We start from the raw sequence: 12,539 nt of genomic DNA, 5'->3' as shown, positions 1-12,539 counted from the left end.
AGGCACAGTTGCATTGTGGGAGGAGTCGGGCATTGACCCCATTGGAGCCGTCAGTCCATGTTCCTGCCAGGACCCTCAGTTTCCTCCAGGCCTGGCTTCCCAGCAGCTAAGTTGGCAGCAACTACAAGAACAAATAGCCTGTGGCTAAAGGAGCCCTGAGCAGGCTGAGAAGGGTGGGAAGGGCTGGCTGTGTGGCAAGGAAGCAGAGAGGAGGGGCGCACAGACAGGGTGCTGACAGAGTGATTAGGAACTCTGCGGGTCCGGAGGTTAGATCTCCTCCTCTTTCTCCAGGGCCTACTACTCCTCTCTGAAGAGGCAGCTGCTTTGAAATGGTCGCAGGCAGCCGGTCTCCTCTGTATCTGTGAAGTCAGAAAGCAAAGCAGCCTTTACTAGTAGAAGGAGACCTTTTGTGAATTGACTGCATGAAATCAGTTACTTTTTCTCATAAAACTCATTTTTGGTGCTTTCCAACTAACTCTGTGACTAGTTTAACTTTAGCTTCTGGTGCATCCATGATCTGAGTCCCAAAGCACTATAGGTCCCCCAGTTACCTTGGCACATGGTATCCAATTGCAGAAAATACACTCTCTTCTTAAAGTACTAGGAGCCCCTTATTCTTTCCAGGGCCAGCCATGGAAGATGGAAGACACAGTTCTTTGTGCTAGTGGCACATGAGTGCAAAAGTTGTGATTTGATTTTTTTTTAACTGTTTTATATTGGAGTATAGCCATTAAACAGTGTTATAATAGAACTTCCCTGGTGGGACAGTGGAGAGGAGTCCTCCTGCTGATGCAGGGGACATGGGTTCGATCCCTGGTACAGGAAGATTCCACATGCAGCCACTAAGCTGGTGTGCCACAGCTACTGAGCCTGCACACCTAGAGCCTGTGATTGGCAACAAGAGAAACACTGCAATGAGATGCCCACAAGCAAGAGCAGCCCTCATTCACTGCAACTAGAGAAATCTCATGTGCAGCAGCAAAGACCCAGCACAACCAGAAAGCAAAAACAAAAAGTGATGTTGAGATAGTTTTAGGTGAACAGCAAAGGGATTCAGCCATGTATATACATGTATCCATCCTCCTCAAACTCCCTTCTCATCCAGGCTGTCACATAACATTGAGTAGAGTTCTCTGTGCTATACAGTAGGTCCTTGTTTGTCATCCACTTTAAATACAGCATTGTGTACAATTTGGGCTTCCCTGGTGGCTCAGATGGTGTACATTTCAATCCTAAACTCCCTAACAAAAGTCATGATTTGAGATAATGCCACCATCCCCTGCCCCAGACAGAACCCACTTTGCTCTGTTATTGCTTTTGTTCCTGGCACAGTTCAGTCAGTTCAGTTCAGTTGCTCAGTTGTGTCCAGTGCTTTGCAACCCCATGGACTGCAGCATGCCAGACCTCTCTGTCCATCACCAACTCCAGGAGCTTGCTCAAACTCATGTCCATCAAGTCGGTGATGCCATCCAACTATCTCATCCTCTGTTGGCCCCTTCTCCTCCTGTCTTCAATCTTTCCCAGCATCAGGGTCTTTTCAAATAAGTCAGTTCTTCGCATCAGGTGGCCAAAGTATTGGAGTTTCATCTTCAGCATCAGTCCTTCCAATGAATATTCAAGACTGATTTCCTTTAGGATGGACTGGTTGGATCTCTTTGCAGTCCAAGGGACTCTCAAGAGTCTTCTCCAACTCCACAGTTCAAAAGCATCAATTCTTCAGCACTCAGCTGGTGCTGCTAAGTCACTTCAATCGTGTCCGACTCTGTGTGACCCCATAGACAGCAGCCCATCAGGCTCCCCCATCCCTGGGATTCTCCAGGCAAGAACACTGGAGTGGCTTGCCATTTCCTTCTCCAATGCATGAAAGTGAAAAGTGAAAGGGAAGTCATTCAGTCACGTCCGACTCTTCACGACCCCATGGACTGCAGCCTACCAGGCTCCTCCATCTATGGGATTTTCCAGGCAGGAGTACTGGAGTGGGGTGCCATCGCCTTCTCAGCTACTAATGTCTATAGAAGTCATTCTCAACATAGGTGGAGAGGTATGGTACTTCCAGACTTAATTCTCCATGAGAAGTGGCTTGGGTGGCAAAGAAGATGAGGAATCAAACACTTTTCTCATCTATGAGAGAAAAAGAGGGCCAGTTAGAGTTGCTGGTATTGGAATAGCTTTAGCATTCTGGATGTTTGGTTGGTATCCAGAGAGACAGACCATAAGGAAATGGGCTCTCATTCAAGAAAAATTGGGAGGTGGTGGGAAGGAGAGAAAGGAAGCACAGTGTCTCTTCTAGGACATCCCTCTTGCGCCAGATGAGACAGGAGGAAGAAAACAGAAGTGAGACCAAGCCTGGTACCAGTGATAAACAGATAGGAAGCTGCTGAAACACAGGGCACATGGCCTATCCTTTCACCAACCCAGTCAAAGCCTATTTGTTCAGAAAGTAATTTGATCAAAGCTGATTTCTCATACTAAGTCTGAGAGCTAGTCCACATATACTAAGTTTCCCTCTCTCCATAATAAGATGCTTATATTTCTTCAGTGTTAAAGAGGTAAGGGGACCACAATTGAAGATGCAACTGTTAAAAGGAAGTATGCAACATTTGAAAGATATCAACAATAGCAAGTGGATGCTTCATGTCAGTTTAGTTTTTCCCCAAGAAAAGTTAGGCATAACATTCTAGAGGAATACTCCTTGCATACTTTTTGTAAAATCAAGAATTTTCTGAGAAGTCCAAAAACTTTTCAGCTTAACCCAAAGTGGTTTGAAAAAAAAAATCCCATTCCTATGACCTCTAGAAGAATTATTTGTGAACTGCCCTTTTTACTTCTTTTAATCTTTTTTTTTAACACTGCAAAATAGCTAGCTAAAAAATCTTGGACTATTCTTTTGGCAATCACAATACAAAGGTGTTCAATAACTGCAGTATATAAGTTATTTATTATTCTGTTTTCATGATACATTACTTATGCCTTTAATAATTATATAAAACTGAAATAAAATATGATCTTTACTATGTAATACTAAATACTAAGAAAATCAAAATGAAAAGCATAAAACTTTTAAACTTGGCTAGGGTGTTGGGAGAGAGGAATATAAAGACCTACAAAATCAAAAATTGTGCAAGAATTTTTTTTAATTAATTATTTCTCTGGCTTTGCTGGGTCCTAGTTTCGGCATGTGGGATCTTCAATCTTTGTTGCACTGTATGGGATCTAGTTCCCCAACAAGGGGTAGGGGAGCTCAGAGACTTAGCCACTGGGTCACCAGTGAAACCCCTATATAAGAGTTTTAAAATCATATATGATGAATAAAAATTATATTGTCTACTGGAAAAAGAATACATTTTCCACTTCTATAAATTAATTAAAATAAAGACATTCCTGATGGCAAAAATAATAGTTATAATAATAATCACAGTATGTAACAGCTAGAACTAACCACATACCTCCCCCATCAACTCCCAGAGGCATGCTCAGTCTTTCAGTTGTGTCCAACTGTTTGCAACCCAGGCTCCCCATCCATGGAATTTTCCAGGCAAGGATACTGGAGTGGGTAGTCATTCCCTTCTCCAGGGGATCTTTCTGACCCAGTGATCGAAATGGATCTCCTGCTGTAATGAGGGTCACCCCCAAACATATTGTGATTTGAACATTGCTTAGCTATTTCTTTTTATTTAGGTGTATATTTCTTTTTATTTAGGCCTCTCAAACAAATTATACCTCTCTCAAAGACAGTCTCCTTCAGCATACACTGATTTGTAATCTCCCAAGAGTACAATGATACACATTTTAAAAGAAGAACCTTATGACGGATAGTTTCAAAAGATGCCTTAACCATCATTTCAATCTCTTCCCCAAAGAACTGAGAACTTTAGCGTTTAAAACTACATTGTAATGCTGGGTGACTTATAGTCTGTCATTTCCTCCATCCAGGGGACAAAGGATTTGAGAGGTTGTGAGTTGCAGAAAGTGTATGAGTTTTCATTATTTGCATTGCCGTAGCTCTTAATTACAGTAATCATTTTCACAAATGGGCTTTGTTTTCTACTCTGACTCCTTGGCTTTTGGCAGGCTGCACCGGGCAAACACCTGTTGTCTGGTTATGCAGAGAAACACCTGTCAGTAGAGTCACTAAGTGCTAACACAGAGACTGTCATCTGGGTCTTGGGAACCTTTGGTATTGTCAGAAAAAAGGAAAGAGCACCTGCTTAGGGCCTAGGAGAGTTGAATGATGGCTTATTGACTTCTGACAGAGGATGTCGTTGAATCCCTTCCCCTTTCTCTACCTACTCCCCAGAAACGCAGCCTGGGGCCACAACATCTGTTAGTGAGTGAATGAATGTGGCCAGATTCGAGGAAAATTCCTTTCCAACGGAGACTAGTTTAACAGCTATGAGTGCTTTGCAGCGTCAAACTGTAAATGGCTTTTATGGATGAATATCCAGGGAGTGGAGGATGGAAAGCAAGAAGAAAAAAGAGGATGGAGAGAAACGTTGAGAGAGCAAAAAAAAGTAGGACAAAGAAAGTTTTTCCATATGTAACCTCCTTGAAAAGAATCACCATTTGGAGCACATTCACGGTACTGCACTGCATTTGTGTAGAGATAGGTATAAAGAGAGAGTGTGTAGAGATTGAGTTTAATAGACTTCACTGGAAAAAGTCAGTGTCAGTTCCTGCGCTTATTAATTGTTTGAGCTTCCCTGGTAGCTCAGATGGTAAAGAGTCTGCCTATAGTGCAGGAGATACGGGTTCAATCCTTGGGTCTGGAAAATCCCCTGGAGAAGGGAATGGCAACCTACTCCAGTATTCTTGCCTAGAGAATTCCAAAGAGAGAGGAGCCTGATGGCTACAGTCCATAGGGTTGCAGAGTCGGACATGACTGAGTGACTGATACACTCATTAATTATTCTTCGACAGTTTAGTTTAGATATGGTTATGTCCACGCACAAAGAAAGAAGAGAATGAAATGACATGAAGGTTTGGGTAAGAAAGAGGAGATAAGCCTACGTTTTTCAAAGACGGATTTTAACACCAATATTTATTTTTAGTTTTGCTAACCTTTTGTTCCACATCATTAAGATATATAGAAATACATGCCAGCTCAGAGAAATGTCTTGATCCTGCCTCACCTGGTGGAAGATCGCCCAGAGATCTGGGAAGCATAAAAATGGGGCCATCGAGCCTTTTCATTTGCATCCTTTTCCAGTCGGAACTCTTTCCCACTATATTCTGTGGGAGGAGACGTCAGCCTTAAATTCTTCTTGCAGACAGATTTTGCTTCTCTCTTCTGTCCTACTATCTCTCACAAATACATTCTCCTTTCCCTGCATTATGACTTTTCCTAGTCTCGGAGCTATCTTGGCATTAGATACAAAGAGGAAACGGGGGTGGATGAATAAAATTGTAGGTAAGGAAAGCAGACAGGAGAAATCATTACTAATCTTGGATTCACTCTAGATTTTCCTCTTTCCTGCACTCACTATATGCAGTCCATCAGGACCTCCTTTTGGCTTTATCTTCCAAATATATGCGGAAGCCACCCACTACTTACCATCTCTGTTGCAACCACCCAGGTGTAAGCCATCACCATGTCCCCAAAGACCCTGCCTTTAATTTTTCCACCCTTTCAATTTATTTTCAACGCAGGGTAGTAATCTCTTTAAAAACAAAAGTCAGTGTTTGCCACTCCTCTCCTTACAACTTCAATCACCTCTCATTTCATGCCTAAAAGAAAAGCTAAACTCCTCCCAGTGGACTTCCAGCTCCTACATGAACCCCAGACTCACATCATTCAAGTTACACTTGCTGCCTAGAAGTCCTCAGAGTTTAGCAACAGCACCTTCACCTTAGGACATTCACCAAGGTCATTTCCTCTGTAACTACTATCCAATATATTTGTCTAACTCTGTCCCCTCCTCTGGAATCAAGATTACAGGGAGAAATATCACTAACCTCAGGTACGCAGATGACACCATCCTTATGGCAGAAAGCAAAGAAGAACTAAAGAGCCTCTTGATGAAAGTGAAAAAGGAGAGTGAAAAAATTGGCTTAAAACTCAACATTCAGAAAACTAAGATCATGGCATCTGTTCCCAACACTTCATGGCAAATAGATGGGGAAACAATGGAAACAGTGAGAGACTTTATTTTGGGGGGCTCCCAAATCACTGCAGATGGTGACTGCAACCATGAAATTAAAAGACACTTGCTCCTTGGAAGAAAAGCTATGACCAACCTAAACAGTATATTAAAAAGCAGAGGCATTAGTTTGCCAACAAAGGTCTGTCTAGTCAAGGCTATGGTTTTTCCAGTAGTCAGGTATGGATGTGAGAGTTGGACTATAAAGAAAGCTGAGCACTGAAGAACTGATGCTTTTGAACTGTGGTGTTGGAGAAGACTCTTGGGAGTCCCTTGGACTGCAAGGAGATCCAACCAGTCCATCCTAAAGGAAATCAGTCCTGAATATTCATTGGAAGGACTGATGCTGAAGCTGAAACTCCAATACTTTGGCCACCTGATGTGAAGAACTGACTCACTGGAAAAGACCCTGACGCTGGGAATGATTGAAGGCAGGAGGAGAAGGGGACGACAGAGGATGAGATGGTTGGATGGCATCACTGGCTCAATAGACATGAGTTTGAGCAAGTTCCGGGAGTTGGTGATGGACAGGGAGGCCTGGCATGCTGCAGTCCATGGGGTCACAAAGAGTCGGACATGACTGAGTGAGTGAACTGACTGACTGAACTGTCCCCTCCTTCAAGGTTTTGCTCATATGTTTTCTTCTCAAACATTACCTGACCATCCTCTACAAAATTAGACTCTTCATATTCCATAATATTCGCACTGCTTTTCTTTTTTTTTTTCACAGCAGCTATTTGTTTAACTAACAGTTCTGTGGCTCTTACTCTCAGCCAGGCATTCTTGTCAGGTAGTAATTCATTTCATGCACATAACAGTCTTATGGAGTAGGTGTCATTGTCTTGTCAACTTTATAGTCATAAGAAAACTGGGGCACAGAGAAGGTAACTAACTTACCCAAGTCACACAGCTAGGAAGTGGTAGAGCTGAGGTTCAGACTCAGTCTGATTCTAGGAGCAACACCCTTACAACTGTGCTTGACGTGCTTATCACTTTCTAATACACGATACGATCTATTTCTGTGTTGTGTTTATTGTTTTCTTGCTTCACCCTGCAAGCATGTCAGCTCTACAACGGTAAGGATCTTCTGTTTACAAATATTTATCATCCACCTAGAATGATGTTTGACACATATTGTGGGTGTCCAATAAATATTTGTTGAATGAATAAATAAACTTAATGACTGACAGTCTGCTCCCCAGCTTGAGATACTTTATTCTGGGCTCATTACTAAAACATCCACTTCTCAGTTTATCCTCCAGGGGCTTCAGAGAGAGTAGAACAAGGAGAAATAGCATTCTAGTTCAGATGCTTTATTTCACTGTATAGTTTTTGAATGAGAAAAACAGCCTCAGAGATGCTGCTATTGTTTCCCTCTGATTTTTCCAGTTTTTCCTTTATGACTCCACCTACCCCTCTCCACCCTAGACGTGAGAGGAGAGAAGGAAGGAAAGAAATAAGGGTTCATTCTTGGTTTTACACACACGTGCTAAACACCAGATAGCCTTTTGTTGTTGTTGTTCAGTTGCTCAGTTGTGTCGGACTCTTTGCGACCCCATGGACTGCAGCACGCCAGGCTTCCCTGCCTCTCACTATCTCCTGGAATTTGCTCAAACTCATGTCCGTTGAGTCAGCACCAGTCTTACCAATGGGGAAGTAAGGTTTAGGCTTTAAACCTTACCTTCTCAAAGAATTTTGTAGTGATGACAATGAAAAGACAGAGAGATCAGGAGCCAGAAAGTGGGGATGGACTATGTGACAGTGTGACAGCAATGCACCTGTCTCTTTGTGTGTGTGTGTGTGTGTGTGTGTGTGTGTGTGTGTGAACATTGCACAGTGTGTGGGATCTTACTTCCCTGACCAGGGATGAAACCCAGATTCACAGCAGTGAAAGTCCAAGTCTTAACCATTGGACCACCAGGGAATTCCTGTTGGCTCTCTGTGGTACAAAGAACAAAGCATACTGGATGCTTGGGGCTGGTGCACTGGGACGACCCAGAGGGATGGTACAGGGAGGGAGGAGGGAGGGGAGTTCAGGATGGGGAACACAGTGTATACCTGTGGCGGATGCATGTTGATGTATGGCAAAACCAATACAATATTGTAAAGTAATTAGCCTCCAGTTAAAATAAATAAATTTATATTTTAAAAAAGAACAAAACAAAGCAAACCACATACATCCAGATTTTTTAAAATTCCAGCACAGCAGAGTGGAAGCCTGCAGTACTTCAAAACTCAGCTCATTTTGTAAACACAGTAGGAGCAGTGGCGAGAAAGATCTCTCACAAGAACAAATATACTCTAATTCCAACTCCAGAGCTCACCTCCACATGTAAACACACACACACAAGGTAAATAGTGTGATGAGTCAAACCTTAGAGCCTCGTTTTCACTCTGTAAAAATAGAGGTAATAATTCCTGTTTAGGTGCCCTTTGTTTTGAGAAGTAAATAAAAACACAGGTGTGACTGTAAATGTAAAATTAGTATGCAAACTTAATTTATAGTTCAAATTATATCATTATAAAAATTAGAATTGTTTATGTTAAATTTGTCAAAATAATGCATTTCCTTAACATACAAGAAAATCTAACAATGTATGAAATAAAGATATTTTAATCAACTCATCCTGCCTTTGGAAAAATGCAGATAGTAAAATAAATCAATTTAATACACTTGGGTGTCATAATTTGTGACAGAAGAGCTGGGTCCAGCAGCTTTTTACAAGGTTGGATTATGATTCCCTGTTGGTATTTCAGCAGCTGAAAGACAATTGTAGTGAACATTTGTGACTCAAGAGATGAATGAGATTTATCAGCCTTATTCTAAGGAAAGCTAAAGGAAAGGAAGATAATCAAAGTAAAGAAGCCCAACCTGAGGACTTCCCTGGCTGTCCAGGGGTTAGGACACTGTGCGTCCAGTGTAGGTGGCACTGCTTTGATCCCTGATCCGGGAACTAAAATCCCTCATGCCATGCAGCATGGCCAAAAATAAACAAACCAGAAGCCCCATCTGTATTGGCCACTGTCTTCTTCAAATAGTGATCCTAATACTACAAACCCTTCTAAGGCAGCAAGAGTTACTGGTGTGTCATCTTTTCTGACTCTAAGGCTTTTAGCAGGTACAGCAGTTTGCAGGATTGGAGAATTTGTCCAGATAACCCGTACATCTTTAAAGGAAAGGGGGTTAGCTTCAGATTTCCACATGGGAACACCTTGGTAGCAGACACTTTGACACCACAGAAAGCTGCTGCTGCTGCCGCTAAGTCGTGTCCGACTCTGTGCAACCCCATAGATGGCAGCCCACAAGGCTCCCCCATCCCTGGGATCCTCTAGGAAAGAACACTGGAGTGGGTTGCCTTTTCCTTCTCCAATGCATGAAAATGAAAAGTGAAAGTGAAGTCACTCAGTCGTGTCCGACTCTTAGCGACCTCATTGACTATAGCCCACCAGGCTCTTCCATCCATGGGATTTTCCAGGCAAGAATACCAGAGTGGGGTGCCATTGCCTTTTCCCCACAGAAAGCTACTAGTCTTCAAATCAAATGATAATCTCTCATAGATGGAGTTGAATAATCTCCCAGTGACTGAGGGCTCAGAAGAGATCACTTGGAACAAACTCTTTTTTCACCTCATCTTCTCCGTGAGTAAAACTGAGACACAAACTAATCAGCTTTAAGAGTTTTCCTTATATACTAATTTCCTTTGATTAATTCTCAAAGCTTTTTTTATTTTAGGGCTTTCCCAGGCAGTCCAGTAGTTAAGCCTGTGCTTCCAATGCAAGGGGCACAGATTTCAACACTGGTTGGGAAACTAAGATTATAAATGTCTCTGTGGCATGGCCAAAAAAAAAAAAAAAAAAAGAATTATTCTACAAAAAAAAAAAAGGTCTTTAAAAAAAACGTATTTTAGGGTCTTTTACTGCATTAAGCTTCACCTATAATGTGTTTTGATTTGTTTGGAAAAAGATAAGCAACAGGATTGCAGGTGTACTATAACAAGGCAATGATTTTTTTAAAACAATATCTATTTGTTTAGGCTGGGCCAGGTCTTAGTTGTAGCATGTGGGATCTAGTTCCCTGACCAGGAATCAAACTCGGGGCCCCTTGCATTGAGAACATGGAGTCTTACCCACTGTACTACCAGGGAAGACCCAGACTAAAGATTTTAAAGGCCAATGCATTTCTTACAATGCATTGTAAGAAAAAAAAAATCATAAAAGAATTGTCTATTTCAGTGGTAAAGACCACTCTTAGTTTATTACCAAGGTAAAGCATTTCGAAACATTTGAAACTGTCATTAAAAATATTCCCTTGGAGGGACTTTGCTGGTGGCCCAGTGATTAAGAATTCAGCTTCCAATGCAGGAGACGAGAGTTCAAGCCTTGATTGGGAAACTAAGAACCTACATGCCGTGGAGCAACACAGCCCCAGGTGCTGCAACTGGAGAACATGGGAACTCTTAGACCCCCCTGCTCCGCAATACCTGAAGCCCCCATGCCACAAATAAGTAAAAACTCCAGGGTTGCAACAAAGAGCCCACAAGCTGCAATGAAGACCCAGTACTGTCAAAATATATGTGTGTATATATATATATATATATATATATAACCTTTCCATTGATTAATAAAACTCTTGCACCCTCCATTGCAATAGTTCCCCACCCAATCTGTTGCTACTGAAAGGAGGATTATTAAGGAAGCAACATCTGGGGGATACTTTGGTTACTGCTTCTTAAAGGGACTCACAGAAAACTACCTTCTGTTTAAATGCAGGGAACCAGGACGTACAATACTGAGATTTTAATATGAATTGACACAAGATGCAGGCCCAACATGAAGAAATCGACATGCACCTAAACATCAGTCTTAAGGGCTGCTTGGATGAATTAAACAGCATTACTCCTCTCCACAAATGCACCTGACCTTGGCACATAAAACACACATTCAGTCTTCTGCACAGGCACAACGCTCCTAGCTCTGCAACCTGAAGCAAGTTTCTGAACCTCTCTGGGCCTCACTATCGCTGGTTATCGAGTACCAGCGATAACCTCTGCCGAGTGCTGTTTTGATTATTGGTATAAAAGCTAAGGAGCTAAGGCTCGTAAACAAGGCAGCACTACCCTTTCCTGGCGCGTTGGTTGCCTCAATACCGTTACCCATCAAAATACAATCTTTCTGTTCCTCACGTATTTCAGGTGAAATCATTTTGGAGGCTATAGGGCTTTACATTCTGATGCAAATCAACAAATGCATCTAAATGGAACTTCCTTTTCTAAGTCAGATTCTTCAATTCTGTGGAAAGAAAAGAAAATGTTCTTTATCCTGATGGGTAAAAATTGCAATAGATTTCCTTTGTCATAAACACCAGAGACAGTGTCATCAGATGATGCGCAGAGAAGTGCCAGGTCCAAGTTAACAACAGTAGTACACAAGTTTTGTGGGCTATGGAATAATGGTCGCTCACATCTTCCCATTACTAGGGTGGTGACATTCAGGCACCTATATCATGGGTTCTACCAGCGCGGGTAGCATATCTCTTCTAGATAACAGAGACACCTGTCACGTCATGCCAGAATAAAGCTTTCAAATGCCACTCCATTTGTTACGTCTGTATGTCACAAGAAATCTTTTTCTTGCAGGAATTTTCCCAGCCTGTCTACATATTAGAGGCAGATTAAAGAGTCCTTCTTGGGCTAGAAACATAAAACATTCAAATAAACTCAAGGGCAAACAGTCCATTCTCCGGGGGAGGATTCGAATTTCCAGGAAGCACACACAAGACTGTGCACATTTCTGTGTTACTTGCTGTTTCTTAATATGAAGGTCAAGGAACAACTGGACAACAGTAGTCAGTGCTGTACCCTTGTTTTATTTTGGTTCTCTTTCTTTGAAAACTTTATATGTAGTAAAATTTCATTCCTTTTGGTGTACTGATCTCAGTTTTACAAAAGCATAGCATAGTAATCATCACAACAGTCAAGACCTTCATTTAGTTGTAATTGACTCTAAGATATACGTGAGAGTGGAAGACACTCAGTCGCGTCTGACTCTTTGCAACCCCATGGACTGTAGAGTCCATGGAATTCTCCAGACCAGAATACTGGACTGGGTAGCCTTTCCCTTCTCCAGGGGAAGTTCCCAACCCAGGGATCGAACTCAGGTCTCCTGCATTGCAGGCAAATTCTTTACCAGCTGAGCCGCAAGGGAAGCCCAAGATATAGGTAATGCAATATAAATGATAATGTGTAACAGATTCAGTCCTTTAAATGGAAAATACGGAGAACGGGGGTGGGGGGCGGATATTAGAAGAAAGGTACATGTGCTTCTGATTTATAAAATAAGCCCTCTACTTTCTACAATTTTCCTTAACTAATTTCTTCTCTTTTGTTCTTTTTTAAGAAAAGA

This window comes from Ovis aries, chromosome 6, assembly GCF_016772045.2.
Source record: "Ovis aries strain OAR_USU_Benz2616 breed Rambouillet chromosome 6, ARS-UI_Ramb_v3.0, whole genome shotgun sequence".
NCBI lineage: Eukaryota > Metazoa > Chordata > Mammalia > Artiodactyla > Bovidae > Ovis > Ovis aries.
The sequence above is the reverse complement of the archived record's forward strand: the minus strand, read 5'-3'. Positions refer to the sequence as shown.